This window comes from Eubalaena glacialis, chromosome 13, assembly GCF_028564815.1.
Source record: "Eubalaena glacialis isolate mEubGla1 chromosome 13, mEubGla1.1.hap2.+ XY, whole genome shotgun sequence".
Classification (NCBI taxonomy): Eukaryota; Metazoa; Chordata; class Mammalia; order Artiodactyla; family Balaenidae; genus Eubalaena; species Eubalaena glacialis.
The window spans coordinates 79,619,845-79,636,406 of NC_083728.1; the positions used below are offsets into that span (position 1 = coordinate 79,619,845).

General features: G+C 41.4%; 1 protein-coding gene across 2 annotated transcripts in view; it reads right to left on the reverse strand.

Moving 5' to 3' along the window:
• PSPH (phosphoserine phosphatase) overlaps positions 1 to 16,330 on the reverse strand; it is a 24,975-nt gene extending 8,645 nt beyond the window's left edge. Inside the window, exons 1-2 of one of the 2 annotated variants that reach the window (XM_061208813.1) lie at positions 16,088 to 16,330; positions 10,763 to 10,817 (exon numbers count right to left, since the gene is read on the reverse strand). The gene's annotated coding sequence lies outside the window, so the exon portion shown is untranslated. The remainder of the gene's footprint in view (positions 1 to 10,762; positions 10,818 to 16,087) is intronic. The other variant, XM_061208814.1, reaches the window with a different exon arrangement.
• Between the last annotated feature and the right edge of the window lie 232 nt (positions 16,331 to 16,562).

A 16,562-nucleotide genomic window follows, 5' to 3' on the forward strand; every position in this document is an offset into this window, starting at 1 on the left:
TTGGCAAGAGTTTGCCCAAATGTCAACCTGACCACCCTGTTTACCACTGTAACCCTCCCTCCCTAACCTTACCCCCAACATTACTAACCTCTCTCACGATGCCCTACTTCTTTTTTCTGTAACATCTCTCATCTTCTAACACACTATAAAACTTATGTTTATTATGTGTTGTCTATCTGTTCCCATTAGGATATAAATTTCACAAGAGTAGGATCTTTATCAGCTTTGTTCACTGCTGGATCCTTAGGACTGAGAACAGTATTTGGCACACAGTAGGACTCAGTAATATCTGTTGAATTAAGTGAATGAATAAAGCTCAAATGCCATCTTCACTATTAAGTCTTCCCTGATTCCCCTGAGCTGGAAAAAAATCTCTCCCCAGAACTTCCACAGTACTTCATGTAGATCTGTTTTTTTAAGATATGGAATTCATAATATTCCAACTTATCTTAAATTGATTTATGTGCATAGCACCTCCACTCTTGGATTGCAAGCTCTTTATACTAAGATCCAAAATTTTCCAAAACACCTATTGTTTTGAACCTCTTTTGAGTAGATGCTCAATTAATTCTGAAGGTTGAATGAATAAATAAATGATAAAATTGTGAATTACATACCCACAACTAACCATTTTTTTAACTTTTTATTGTGGCAAATTTCAAATGCATACAAAAATAGAAAGTATGAATACATGAACTCCATGTATTTATCATCCTGCTTCAACAATCATAGCAAATCTTGCTTCATCAACCCCACTATAAAGGATTCTGCACCCCAATTCCAACATTGTGGGGGTAGTGCTCCCACACTACCAAGCAATTCTCGGACACCAGCAGGGTATCCTACATTTCAACTCAATTCCGACACTATCTACCCATAGGAAGAGCATCAGATTCCACAGTTCAAGGGTTCAGTCCCACAAGACTGACCCCACTCCACCCCCGACACACACACACACACACACACACACACACATTTCAGATGCCAGTCACAAGTCCACAAGTCCAGATTATCACCTGTGCTTCTGACTGACCGGCTATAGACTGGAGGTTCCAACAACCCCCTCCTTGGGTTTGATTAATTTGTTAGAGTGACTCACAGAACTTTACTAGATTTATTCTAAAAGGATATAACTCAGGAACAGCAGATGAAAGAAATGTACACGGCAAGGTATGTGGAAAGGGGCATGGAGCTTCCATGCCCTCTCCAGGCATGCCGTTCTCCCCAAATTTCCATGTGTTCACCAACCTAGAAGTTCTTCGAACCCCGTCCTTTTCGGTTTTTATGGAGGACTCATTACGAGGGCATAATTGATTAAATCATTGGTCATTGGTGACTAAGCTCAGCCTCCGGCCTCTCTTGCCTCCCCAGAGGTCAGGGCAGTGGGACCAAAAGTTCCAACCCTCTAATCACATGGTTGGCTCTCATGGCAAACAGCCCCCATCCTTAGGTGGGTCCAAAAGTCACCTCATTAACATAAGAGACATCTTTATCCTTCTCATCACAGGAAATTCCAAGGGTTTTAGGAGCTCTGTGCCAGAAATGGGACAGGACCAAATATATGTTTATTACAAATCGCAATCTCACACCCACACACTTCCACCTTTGAGATAAATCTGATTTATCTCAAAGCAAATCATATCATTTCATACAAAAATATTTCAGTATGTATTTTTTAAAGGTAAAGACTTTTTTTTTATCATAGTCATTTGCACTTAAATTTTAACTATACTGCTGTGCCTGCCTGAAGAATCAAATCAGGTTAATCACATCAGACCTCATGATGCCCTTGCTCATCCAGTCCTCATCATTAGCTTATAAATTAACAAAACGTCTCTGTTATTCATTTATGCCGTTCATGATTTGAATCCTATTTCACCAATCTATTCCCCATTGCTCTTCTCCCCCCACATACACTCACATACACACACCCACACCTTATGCTCAAGGAATACAGAGGACTTCTTGCTCCTTAAACATGTCATGATTTTTTAGTTCTCTGTACCTTTGCAGATGCTGTTCCCTCTGCCTGAAATTACCTAATTACTCATGTCTAATGGGAAAATCCCTATTTATTCTTCAAGGTTCAGATTAAATTATTTTCCCTGTACTAGCTCCTTCATAACCCCCTCAGAGAATTAATTAATCACTCCCATTCCCTTCCTAGAATGTGAGTTCCTTCAGGGTAGGGACCTTGACTGAATTATCTTTCTGTTTCCAGCACAGTGGGTACTAAAATTAAATGTTTCATGAATTAGAGTTGAATCTAAGCAGTAAGTGAGAACACAGAATCGAGTAGATTACTATTCTCAATAAAACAATTCCAATTTAGTGTGCTATTACCCTAAAATTAAAATCCTTAACAAGCAATGATGACTATAACAGAGAAACAGAATCAATATCATATATTCTGAAGTTGGAAGGAAACTCAAAGCCATTATCTGGGGCTAGTCCTATGCCTTTCTGCAGGAACAATATTAATACATCCATTTCACAGATTAACTAATAGAGGTATAAGGAAGTTAAATGCTTTACCCAAGGTCATACAGCTCCTAAATGATGGCCAAAGAACTGAAACTTGGGTCTCAAATGCACAGAGACAACATAAAAGAGGTGGATAAATTAAGCAGAATTAAATAAGGTTAGACATTGTTAAGAACGTAACGTGGGGACTTCCCTGGTGGCGCAGTGGTTAAGAATCTGCCTGCCAATGCAGGGGACATGGGTTTGACCCCTGGTCCAGGAAGATGCCACACGCCACGGGAGCAACTAAGCCTGTGTGCCGCAACTACTGAGCCCGTGTGCCTAGAACCCGTGCTCCACAACAAGAGAAGCCACCACAATGAGAAGCCCATGCACTGCAATGATGCAACTAGAGAAACCCTGCGCGCATCAATGAAAACCCAACACAGCGAAAGAAAGAAAGGGAGGGAGGGAGGAGGGAGGGAGGGAAGGAGGGAGGGAGGGAGGAAGGAAGGAAGGAAGGAAGGAAGGAAGGAAGGAAGGAAGGAAGGAAGAAAGAAAGAAAGAAAGAAAGAGTAATGTGGACCCAGGAAATGTCAAAGACTTTCAGCAAGAATTCAGACTGTCCTCCAAAGAAGACATACATATGGCCAACAGGCAGGTGAAAAGATTCTCAACATTGCTAATTATTAGAGAAATAGTGAAAGAAGAAAGTCTGCCCATTCTTTGGGAGACCAGCAGATAGAAACAAGTTTCATAAATTGTCAAATTCCCACCAAGCCAGCGAACTCCAAGGAGCTCCATATCCCACTGTCTGTGCCTCAGAAACACCCATTTGGCTCTGGTCCAGCGGGAATTAACCTAATATTACATGGCTAAGCAGGCTCACTATAAAAGCCTAGAAGACAGAAGTCTATCAGCAAAGAAGCAGTGCTTAATGCAGTGCAGTTCCACTGAGCATGGAGAATGAGCCATTTGTAAATGGAGAGAAAGCCAGCAACAGACAAACAAATGATCTTAGAGGACCTAAAATGAGATAAATGGAATGGGCTAAAGAACCTTATAAGAATGTACAGGAGGCGACATTCACAGAAAGATAGACAAGATGAAAAGGCAGAGGGCTATGTACCAGATGAAGAACAAGATAAAACCCCAGAAAAACAACTAAATGAAGTGGAGATAGGCAACCTTCCAGAAACAGAATTCAGAATAATGATAGTGAAGATGATCCAGGACCTCGGAAAAAGAATGGAGGCAAAGATCGAGAAGATGCAAGAAATGTTTAACAAAGACCTAGAAGAATTAAAGAACAGACAAACAGAGATGAACAATACAATAACTGAAATGAAAACTACACTAGAAGGAATCAATAGCAGAATAACTGAGGCAGAAGAACGGATATGTGACCTGGAAGACAGAATGGTGGAATTCACTGCTGCGGAACAGAATAAAGAAAAAAGAATGAAAAGAAATGAAGACAGCCTAAGAGACCTCTGGGACAACATTAAACGCAACAACATTCGCATTATAGGAGTCCCAGAAGGAGAAGAGAGAGAGAAAGGACCCGAGAAAATATTTGAAGAGATTATAGTCGAAAACTTCCCTAACATGGGAAAGGAAATAGCCACCCAAGTCCAGGAAGCGCAGAGAGTCCCATACAGGATAAACCCAAGGAGAAACACGCCGAGACACATAGTAATCAAATTGGCAAAAATTAAAGACAAAGAAAAATTACTGAAAGCAGCAAGGGAAAAACGACAAATAACATACAAGGGAACTCCCATAAGGTTAACAGCTGATTTCTCAGCAGAAACTCTACAAGCCATAAGGGAGTGGTATGATATACTTAAAGTGATGAAAGGGAAGAACCTACAACCAAGATCACTCTACCCGGCAAGGATCTCATTCAGATTCAACGGAGAAATCAAAAGCTTTACAGACAAGCAAAAGCTAAGAGAATTCAGCACCACCAAACCAGCTCTACAACAAATGCTAAAGGAACTTCTCTAAGTGGGAAACACAAGAGAAGAAAAGGACCTACAAAAACAAAACAATTAAGAAAATGGTCATAGGAACATACATATCAATAATTAACTTAAATGTGAATGGATTAAATGCTCCAACCAAAAGACACAGGCTTGCTGAATGGATACAAAAACAAGACCCATATATATGCGGTATACAAGAGACCCACTTCAGAGCTAGGGACACATACAGACTGAAACTGAGGGGATGGAAAAAGATATTCTATGCAAATGGAAATCAAAAGAAAGCTGGAGTAGCAATACTCATATCAGATAAAATAGACTTTAAAATAAAGAATGTTACAAGAGACAAGGAAGGACACTACATAATGATCAAGGGATCAATCCAAGAAGAAGATATAACAATTATAAATATATATGCAACCAACATAGGAGCACCTCAATACATAAGGCAACTGCTAACAGCTATAAAAGAGGAAATCGACAGTAACACAATAATAGTGGGGGAATTTAACACCTCACTTACACCAATGGACAGATCATCCAAAATGAAAATAAACAAGGAAACAGAAGCTTTAAATGACACAATAGACCAGATAGATTTAATTGACATTTATAGGACATTCCATCCAAAAACAGCAGATTACACTTTCTTCTCAAGTGCGCACGGAACATTCTCCAGGATAGATCACATCTTGGGTCACCAATCAAGCCTCAGTAAATTTAAGAAAATTGAAATCATATCAAGCATCTTTTCTGACCACAACGCTATGAGATTAGAAATGAATTAAAGGGAAAAAAACGTAAAAAACACAAACACATGGAGGCTAAACAATATGTTACTAAATAACCAAGAGATCACTGAAGAAATCAAAGAGGAAATCAAAAAATACCTAGAGACAAATGATAATGAAAACACGACGATCCAAAACCTATGGGATGCAGCAAAAGCAGCTCTAAGAGGGAAGTTTATAGCTATACAAGCCTACCGTGAGAAACAAGAAAAGTCTCAAATAAACAATCTAACCTTACATCTAAAGAAACTAGAGAAAGAAGAACAAACAAAACCCAAAGTGAGCAGAAGGAAAGAAATCATAAAGATCAGAGCAGAAATAAATGAAATAGAAACAAAGAAAACAATAGCAAAGATCAATAAAACTAAAAGCTGGTTCTTTGAGAAGATAAACAAAATTGATAAACCATTAGCCAGACTCATCAAGAAAAAGAGGGAGAGGACTCAAATCAATAAAATTAGAAATGAAAAAGGAGAAGTTACAACAGACACCACAGAAATACAAAGCATCCTAAGAGACTACTACAAGCAACTCTATGCCAATAAAATGGACAACCTGGAAGAAATGGACAAGTTCTTAGAAAGGTATAACCTTCCAAGACTGAACCAGGAAGAAATAGAAAATATGAACAGACTAATCACAAGTAATGAAATTGAAGCTGTGATTAAAAATCTTCCAACAAACAAAAGTCCAGAACCAGATGGCGTCACAGGTGAATTCTATCAAACATTTAGAGAAGAGCTAACACCCATCCTTCTCAAACTCTTCCAAAAAATTGCAGAGGAAGGAACACTCCTAAACTCATTCTATGAGGCCACCATCACCCTGATACCAAAACCAGACAAAGATACTACAAAAAAAGAAAATTACAGACCAATATCACTGATGAATATAGATGCAAAAATCCTCAACAAAATACTAGCAAACAGAATCCAACAACACATTAAAAGGATCATACACCATGATCAAGTGGGATTTATCCCAGGGATGCAAGGATTCTTCAATATACACAAATCAATCAATGTGATACACCATATTAACAAATTGAAGAATAAAAACCATATGATCAACTCAATAGATGCCGAAAAAGCTTTTGACAAAATTCAACATCCATTTATGATAAAAACTCTCCAGAAAGTGGGCACAGATGGAACCTACCTCGACATAATAAAGGTCATATACAACAAACCCACAGCAAACATCATTCTCAATGGTGAAAAACTGAAAGAATTTCCTCTAAGATCAGGAACAAGACAAGGATGTCCACTCTCACCACTGTTATTCAACATAGTTTTGGAAGTCCTAGCCACGGCAATCAGAGAAGAAAAAGGAATAAAAGGAATACAAATTGGAAAAGAAGAAGTAAAACTGTCACTGTTTGCAGATGACATGATACTATACATAGAGAATCCTAAAAATGCCATCAGAAAACTACTAGAGCTAATCAATGAATTTGGTAAAGTTGCAGGATACAAAATTAATGCAAGAAATCTCTTGCATTCCTATACACTAATGATGAAAAATCTGAAAAAGAAATTAAGGAAACACTCCCATTTACCACTGCAACAAAAAGAATAAAATACCTAGGAATAAACCTACCTAGGGAGACAAAAGACCTGTATGCAGAAAACTATAAGACACTGATGTAAGAAATTAAAGACGATACCAACAGATGGAGAGATATACCATGTTCTTGGATTGGAAGAATCAATATTGTGAAAATGACTATACTACCAAAAGCAATCTACAGATTCAATGCAATCCCTATCAAATTACCAATGGCATTTTTTACGGAACTAGAACAAAAAATCTTAAAATTTGTATGGAGACACAAAAGACCCCGAATAGCCAAAGCAGTCTTGAGGGAAAAAAATGGAGCTGGAGGAATCAGACTCCCTGACTTCAGACTATACTACAAAGCTACAGTAATCAAGACAATATGGTACTGGCACAAAAACAGAAACATAGATCAATGGAACAAGATAGAAAGCCCAGAGATAAACCCACACACCTATGGTCAACTAATCTATGACAAAGGAGGCAAGGATATACAATGGAGAAAAGACAGTCTCTTCAATAAGTGGTGCTGGGAAAACTGGACAGCTACATGTAAAAGAATGAAATTAGAACACTCCCTAACACCATACACAAAAATAAACTCAAAATGGATTAGAGGCCTAAATGTAAGACTGGACACTATAAAACTCTTAGAGGAAAACCTAGGAAGAACACTCTTTGACATAAATCACAGCAAGATCTTTTTTGATCCACCTCCCAGAGTAATGGAAATAAAAACAAAAATAAACAAATGGGACCTAATGAAACTTAAAAGCTTTTGCACAGCAAAGGAAACCATAAACAAGATGAAAAGACAACCCTCAGAATGGGAGAAAATATTTGCAAACGAATCAATGGACAAAGGATTAATCTCCAAAATATATAAACATCTCATGCAGCTCAATATTAAAGAAACAAACAACCCAATCCAAAAATGGGCAGAAGACCCAAATAGACATTTCTCCAAAGAAGACATACAGATGGCCAAGTAGCACATGAAAAGCTGCTCAACATCACTAATTATTAGAGAAATGCAAATTAAAACTACAATGAGGTATCATCTCACACCAGTCAGAATGGGCATCATCAGACAATCTACGAATAACAAATGATGGAGAGGGTGTGGAGAAAAGGGAACCCTCTTGCACTGTTGGTGGGAATGTAAATTGATACAGCCACTATGGAGAACAGTATGGAGGTTCCTTAAAAAACTAAAAATAGAACTACCATATGATCCAGCAATCCCACTACTGGGCATATACCCAGAGAAAACCATAATTCAAAAAGACACATGCACCCCAATGTTCACTGCAGCACTATTTACAATAGCCAGGTTATGGAAGTAACCTAAATGCCCATAGACAGACGAATGGATAAGGAAGATGTGGTACATATATACAATGGAATATTACTCAACCATAAAAAGGAATGAAATTGGGTCATTTGTTGAGACGTGGATGGATCTAGAGACTGTCATACAGAGTGAAGTCAGAAAGAGAAAAACAAATAACGTATATTAACGCATGTATGTGGAACCTAGAAAAATGGTACAGATGAACCAGTTTGCAGGGCAGAAGTTGAGACACAGATGTAGAGAACAAACGTATGGACACCAAGCGGGGAAAGCCGCGGGGGGGTGGGGATGATGGTGTGATGAATCGGGTGATTGGGATTGACATGTATACACTGATGTGTATAAAACTGATGACTAATAAGAACCTGCTGTATAAAAAAATAAATAAAATAAAATTTAAAAATTTTAAAAAAAGAAAAAGAATGTACAGGAGACAATACAAATAACAGAGAATGGGCAAGACTCCTGAGAATGACTGACAGGCTCCTGAAGCCTCAAAGATGTAAGTAGATGAAGCCAATCCACAGTGCCTCTCTGTGCCTAGCACAAGTCCTGGGAAATGCAGAATGGGCACCATCTTTAAGAGGTTCCCAGTCTCGTTGGGATGATCAGACAAATCATTATTGCTCACGTTTGAAAAGCCAGCACCTTTAGCCTCTTTCCAGCCACTGATATCAGCAATAGCTTCAACCAGATCATGAGCCTCAAATATGAAAGGAAATGTACATTTCCTCAAATAAAGTGAGGACTGATTTTCACAGACCCAGATGAACATTAGTCCTGACTTATGACTCAGAATTGCTGACACCGGCATCCTGGGTTGCACTGTGGTTACAAAGACAGATTTTGATTCCAAAGACAGGATTTTGGAGACAAACTATTGGAGGACAGAGGGAACGAAAAGTGCCCACCAAACTGAGAAGGCATCTTGAGACCGATAAATGAGGCAGGCAGCTCTGTATAATCAATGGATCAGTTTATCACAGGTAACTTACTCAGAGGGTGGGATCTGGATTGGGTGGATAACAATCCAGAAGCATTCGCAGCTGCACTTCCCACCACCCAGGGGCCATTGGGACAATTTTATAGTGCTTGGGAGTAGGTGCTTGGAAACAGGGCGTGCACTCCCAAGCCAAGATTTATGAATGGGTAAGTAGTCTCGTGGGTGCCGGGAATACATCAGGGGAGGGTTTCATCATTGTTTGGGGACTAACAGAGCATAGAGGCTACCTGGTCCTAATGATTATTAAACAATGTCTGTTAACTACAAAGCCCTTGATGACAGAGAAGTGAGTCACTGCACAGTACAGTCCTGGGTAGGGTCAGCGGAAGGACAGGAGAAACTGTAAGGGTCCATGATGGTGCCAGTTATGCTAACAGCCATACACAAACATTACATTGAAGCTACATGGAAGACTGATTCTTTCTTCATGCTCTCCCTAGCAGATGGAGCTGGATTATATGACCTTAACTTTGCCCACTAAATGCTCGTGCCAGGGGATATGCCCTCCACCCCTCAGCTTACATGGGTTTCAATCCCGTGCTTAGACTGCAGAACAAATTCAGCTTCCTTTAGCGCTTCCCAACCCACACTGTAAAATGCTCTGCCTCCTTGTTCACTTCCGGTTCCCTCTTTTTTTCATTGTCTCCACCAGGAGTGACTCATGATTCATACAAAGTCAAAATTCTCATAGCTCCAGGGGACAGAGGGGAAATCTGCTGAGTAAGTTCAGTTGCTTCAAAGTGAATTGTGTACATTAGAAAAATCGTTGCTGGAGAATGGACTCTGGATCCCTCACATCTGGCCCTTGCAAGGAAGGGGGACAGGACGAGGGTGGAAGAAATCCTGGTGGAAAGGTCTGTGCTTAGACATGGCAGCTCCCAGGCCTGGTCCCGACCACTGGACCACTGCCTTCTGTGTCTCAGGACAGGACTCCTGCCCACCCGACCTCAAGCAGGTCCATCTTGGGGAAGCAGAGGGCCAACTGGTAAAGAAGCCACAGCTGACAACCCCTTCTCACCCCCAGCTCCAAAAGTACAAAAACAAATTTTCCTTCATGGCCAACCTTAGGAGGTCTGGTTTTAGATAAAAGGAGAAAAACTTGCTCATCCAAACTCTCTCCCAACTTTTCCATCTACGTATCTCGCAAGAGGCATCTAAGATCACCTTCACCAACTTCCCCTTTTGCTGGGATTGACCTCTTACCTTCACCTGTGTAAGAACAAATATAAGCTGGTACAGAGGTTGAGGAAGCCGACAGAGCAAAGCTTCCTGGGCTTAGACGGGCGTCACCTGGGGTGGCTTTGGTCTTCGGGGTGAGTCTGTTTGGGGCCCTCCAAGCAGTGAAACAATGCCCAGTGGAGGCTGAGAGGTTTCTGAATCAGAGGAGCGTCAAAGAGCCTTCCTGCAACTAGGACTATGGTTTCTGGTCAATGCATTATAGTATATTTTATGATAAAAAAGAACAGCTATTCTTTGGGGAACCTGAGATTTTTAAGCATGCCACATAGGTTACAGCAGGAAATTTTTTTTTATTCAGTGAATATTAAACTGTTAACTGATAAATATACAACAATGACAATGAAAACAGAAGACAAATTGGACTCACGTTTCTCCAGGGCTGGATTCCTAGGAGACAATACTCTTCTCTTCCTGCTTCTTTCCTGAATAAAAACACAGCATAAAGTTCTGACTACAGATTTCTTTAAGAGAGATCTTGTGAGTTCTGCAAGAGCAAGAGCCTAGAAAAAAACAAGGACATGAACATCAAGGTCCAGACACAGCAGAAGAAAGAGGAGACCGTCTAGCTTCACTGTCCCTCCTAGCAGGACCGGTACAAAGGAGGGTCAGCTGCAAAGTCTCCTAAGACCGCTTCCCCTGGGAAACCCTTCACTTCTGTCTCCTTGAAGCACGCAGAGGAAGAAACACTCTTCTGTGGCTTTAATTCTGCAAAAGCTTCGAGTCTGATAGGAAATCACCTACACCTGATTAGCAAGGCTCAAAGAAAGAGAGAGAAAGGGAAAGAGGATCTACTGGGAAAACACAATACAAATACAGAGAAGCCAACACAGGTCCATTACAGGCTCTACAAAATGGTCCCTGCTGTCTTCAAAATGAGGAAAGTCAACAACATTCCAAGAACAGTCAGAGGGGAGTCCTGCTGCCCAATAACAAGGGAACGAAGCCAACAATTTCAAATTATAATCCTCATCATTTAAACTGTAAATAGAAGTGGATAGGGACTTCCCTCGTGGCGCAGTGGTTAAGAATCCACCTGCCAATGCAGGGGACACAGGTTCGAGCCCTGGTCCGGGAAGACCCCACATGCCGCGGAGCAACTAAGGCCGTGCGCCACTACTACTGAGCCTGCGCTCTAGACCCCCTCAAGCCACAACTACTGAAGCGTACACGCCTAGAGCCCGTGCTCCACAACAAGCCACTGCAATGAGAAGCCCATGCACCGCAACGAAGAGTAGCCCCCGCTCGCCGCAACTAGAGGAAGCCTGCACGCAGCAACGAAGACCCAAAGCAGCAAAAAAAAAAAAAAAAAAGTGGATAAAGGTGCTAAATCTCAGAAGAAAAAAAGAGATACAAAGAAATAGTTAAGAACAATCGGCAAGAAAAAGCAAAGTAGAGGTTGACAAAGGAAGGAAGCCAGAATGGAAATAAATCATTTGGAAGGTTCGAATACGGTCCTCACTGAACTCAGAAAGGGTTCGGTGTACCCTTCTCTCAGCGGAGTCACACAGCATAATACTCCCGTGAAGAAGGAAGAGTACAAAGTGTACTCAAAGCTTCGTACCTGAGCATGCAAGTCTAGCGTTTCTTTCCCACTCTGCTGAGCATGACTGGCTTCTGCAGGTGTTCTGAATCCCACTCCCCTGCAGGCCCGCGAGAGCTGCACCCTAGCGACCCTCCCCGGAAGCTGCTGTTCTTAAGGAGAACCCACTGCCCGGAATGGCAGGACAAGAAAAGGAATATTTCCAATTTGCTTCTTTAATAGAGTTTATTCTTTCTCCTTTGATCCATTGGTTTAATTATAAAGGCCCGCTCTATTTCTTTTCTAATTTAGAATTCATACTTTGCTACTGGCCTTTTTTTTTTTTTAAATTGGGCATATATTAGATCATGTGAAAATTTAAGACGTCCCTTGTTTCACCAGCATGAAAATGACAAGACTCTGATTGTTATTATATTGAAATCCTACCTGGTAGTTTTAATAAAATATAGAAATCTTGAAATGTATATTCTTCCCTAACTTGTAGTCCAATGCCAAAAATTAACTCCAAATGAATCAAGACCTAAACACAAAAGCTAAAACTATAAGACTTCTAAAACACAGGAGGAAAATTGCACACCTGTGGTAGGCAGCCTCTAAAATGGCCCCTAGTGGGAATTCCCTGGTGGTCCAATGTTTAGGACTCTGTGCTTCCACTGCAGGGGGGCCTGGGTTCCATCCCTGGTCAGGGAACTAAGATCCCACAAGCCACACAGTGAGGCCAAAAAACAAAAAATCCAAAAAACCTAGTGAACCGACTTCCTGCTATCCCAACCCATCTGTAACCCCCTACCCTTGAGAGTGAGCTGGGTATAGTGACTCTCTTCCAGTGAATAGAGTGAGGCAGAGGTGATAGGATATCACTTGCAAAATTAGACTGACACAAATGAGTGTGTGTATAACTGTGAGGTCTGAACAAGCTCTATGGATTGTGCCAGTGTCAGTTCCTTGGGCTGTTGTCTTCGGGGGAAGGGACATGGGGGAAGGAGGAATGCATGAGATTTCCCTGTATATTTCTTTGCAGCCTTCTGGGAATCCATAATTATTTCTAATTAGAAAATATTATAAAAGTGGGTTTTTTAAAGTGAGTTAATCTCCGGGAATTCCCTGGCAGTCCAGTGGTTAGGACTCGGCACTTTCACTGCTGGGACCTCGGTTCAATCCCTGGTCGGGGAACTAAGATCCTGCAAGCCACACAGTGAGGCCAAAAAATAAAATAAAATAATAAAATAAAGTGAGTTAATCTCAAAAAAAGAAAAGAAAAAGGAATGTGGCTTCCATCTTGCCCCAGCACCCCCACTCCTTGCTCTGGGGGAAGGCAGCTACCATGTTGGTAGCTGCCCAATGAGAGGCCCATGTGGCAGAACTGAGGGGACGTCCAGCAAACAGCCAGTGAGGAACTGAGGACCTCAGTCCAACAACCCTCAAGGAACTGAATCCTGCCAATAACCAGGTGAGTGCTCTAGGAAGCAGATCCTCCCCCAATAAAGTGTTCAGATAAGTTGACCTTGGCCAACTGCAACCTCTTAAGAGACCCTAAACCAGAACCACCCAGCTAAGCTGCTCCCAGATTTCTGACCCACAGAAAGTGAGAAAATAAACGTTTGTCATTTTAAGCTGCTGAGTTTTGGGATAATTTATTACGCAGCAATAGACACTAATAGAACAACCTTAAGGTAGGCAAAATTTTCTCAAATAAACCCCAAATAGCATGAATAATAAAAGGAAAAAAGTGATAAATTGGACTTCATCAAAATTAAAAACTTCTGCTTTTCAAAAGACACCATTATGGGGGGTGGTGGGGGGAGAAAGAAAGGGAAAAAAAGGCAAGTCACAGAATGGGAGAAAATATTCACAATACATATATTTGATAGAGGACTTGTATCTAGAATAAAGAACTCTTACAACTCAATAAAACAAACAATCCATTAAAATATAAGCAATAGACATTTCAAAAAAGATGTGCAAATAAACTCAAAAGAAGAATAACAAAAATAAAAAAGACTGACAATACCATGTATTGGTGAGGACATGGAACAACTGGAACTCTTATACATTTCTGGTGGGGATGTAAAATGGTACAACCACTTTGGAAAACAGTTTGGCAGTTCCTTACGAAATTAAACATTTATCTACCGTAAGAGTCAGCAATCCCACTCCTGGAGATTTATTCAAGTGAAATGAAAACATATTCAGGGGACTTCCCTGGTGGTGCAGTGGTTAAGAATCCGCCTGCCGGGGCTTCCCTGGTGGCGCAGTGGTTGAGAATCTGCCTGCCAATGCAGGGGACACGGGTTCGAGCCCTGGTCTGGGAAGATCCCACATGCCGCGGAGCAACCGGGCCCGTGAGCCACAACTACTGAGCCTGCGCGTCTGGAGCCTGTGTTCCGCAACAGGAGAGGCCGCGATAGTGAGAGGCCCGCGGACCGCGATGAAGAGTGGCCCCCGCTTGCCGCAACTGGAGAAAGCCCTCGTACAGAAACGAAGACCCAACACAGCCAAAAATAAAATAAATAAATAAAGAATTATAAAAGTATGTGCATTAAAATTTAAAAAAACAAAAAAAAAGAATCCGCCTGCCAATGCAGGGGACATGGGTTCGAGCCCTGGTCTGGGAAGATCCCACATGCCGCGGAGCAACTAAGCCCGTGAACCACAACTACCGAAGCCCGAGTGCCTAGAGCCCTGTGCTCCTCAACAAGAGAAGCCACCGCAATGAGAAGCCCGCGCATCGCAACAAAGAGTAGCGCCCACTCGCTGCAACTAGAGAAAGTCCGCGAGCAGCAAGGAAGACCCAACACAGGCAAAAATTAATTAATTAATTAAAAGTAGATATTAAAAAAAAAAGAAGCAGCTAAGGGATGGGACTTCCCTGGTGGTCCAGTGGTGAAGATTCCACACTTCCAATGCAGGGGGCATGGGTTTGATCCATGGTCGGGGAACTAAGATCCCACGTGCCGTGCGGTGTGGCCAATAAATAAATAAATAAATAAATAAATAAATAAATAAATAAATGTATGTAAAAAAACAAGAAAACAAAAAACATATTCAAAGCAGCTTTATTCATGATAGCCCAAAACTAGAATGACCACCAACAGATAAATGGATAAACACAGTGTGTTACATCCCTAGAATAGAACACTACTCGGCAATAAAAAGATATGAATTACTAATGATGCTGTAACATGAATAAATATAGAAAACATTATACTGACCAGAAGAAGCCAGACACAAAAGAGTACGTACAATATGATTCTGTTTATATGAAACCCTAGAAAATACAAACAAATGCTATTATGACAAAAATCAGGCCAGTAGGGCTAGGAGTGGGGGGATCTGACTGCAAAGAGGCCCTAGGAAACTTAAGGGTGATGGAAGTGTTTTATTGTGGTGGTGATTATAAGTGTGTACAACATTGTCAAAATTCATCAAAATGTACACGTAAAATGGGTGCATATTATTGCATTAAATTATACATCAATAAAACGTTAGCTTAAAAAAGTTATTAGGCATGTATCAAATAAACTGAAAACTTAAAACGTCTGGACTACTTTGTTTCCCAACATGAAAGTGACAGGACTATGATCATTATATTGCAAACACACCAGGCAGTTGTAATAACATATAGAAATCCTGGGTTTAATTTTTCTTCCCTGATCCTCATTCCAATACCGGTCAGTCAAATATTTAAAGAGTAAACACAACGTGCAAGTCACATATAAAGAAAACATAGTACATAAGTTTAATGAATAGAAGAATTATTTATTTAATTCCCAGCTTGAAGCTCTACCTTTACAACAATGTATCTGGTAAGTACATATTTAAAATTCTAATTCTAATGGTAAACAAGTTGATGAAGGCAGACACTGCAACTCTAAATTCTGGAGATTTTCCTACTCTTGTACTGATGACTCCCCTATGTAGGATTGCATCATTCATTCATGCTGTTTGGTAACAGGCAGCAGTGGGATAAAACAAGTGAAAACCATTCAAAAGTAAACGGATGAAAAGAAAGCCTTGGAATCCCATGAAATATTTTATCTATCCCGATTAAGGAAAATAAATGTAGAATCACAGAGGCCCTGGGTGTAGGACAGGCAGACCGGTAATCAGAAAGTTGGGCACACGGAGAGATAAACACATGCCCAGACTTACCCGGGCGCTGCTGCTAATTCCTGGGCCGCTGCCACCGCCTCCAGGTCTCCCGCGGCTGTAACCGTCCGACTGCAGGGGGGCCGAGGGCTGGCTCCGACGTGGAGTCGCGGAGTTCCGAGGGATGTGACCTGTGTAGACCCGCAGAGCCTTTACCAAACAATCATGAGATCTGCTGATAAGTGCGGTGGCTTCTGGCCGGGTTTGCATGCGCTTTACTAAACTGGAGCCTGCAGACCTCCGCTCTGCAGGGCCGGGCAGCGAAGAAGCCCTTGGCCCCGCCCCCGAAGGAGGGACTCCCTGAGCCCGCCCCCTCCTCCCTCCGGGGGCTCAGCGCTGGCGGACCTAGACTTGAACTCCGCGGTGGACGCTATCCCGCAAAGCCTCGGGCCACACCACCTCCACTTTGCGGAGGAGGAACAAAAGAGCTCGCGTGCTACCCAAGCGCTCTCCACCGCCACCACCACTTGGGATAAGA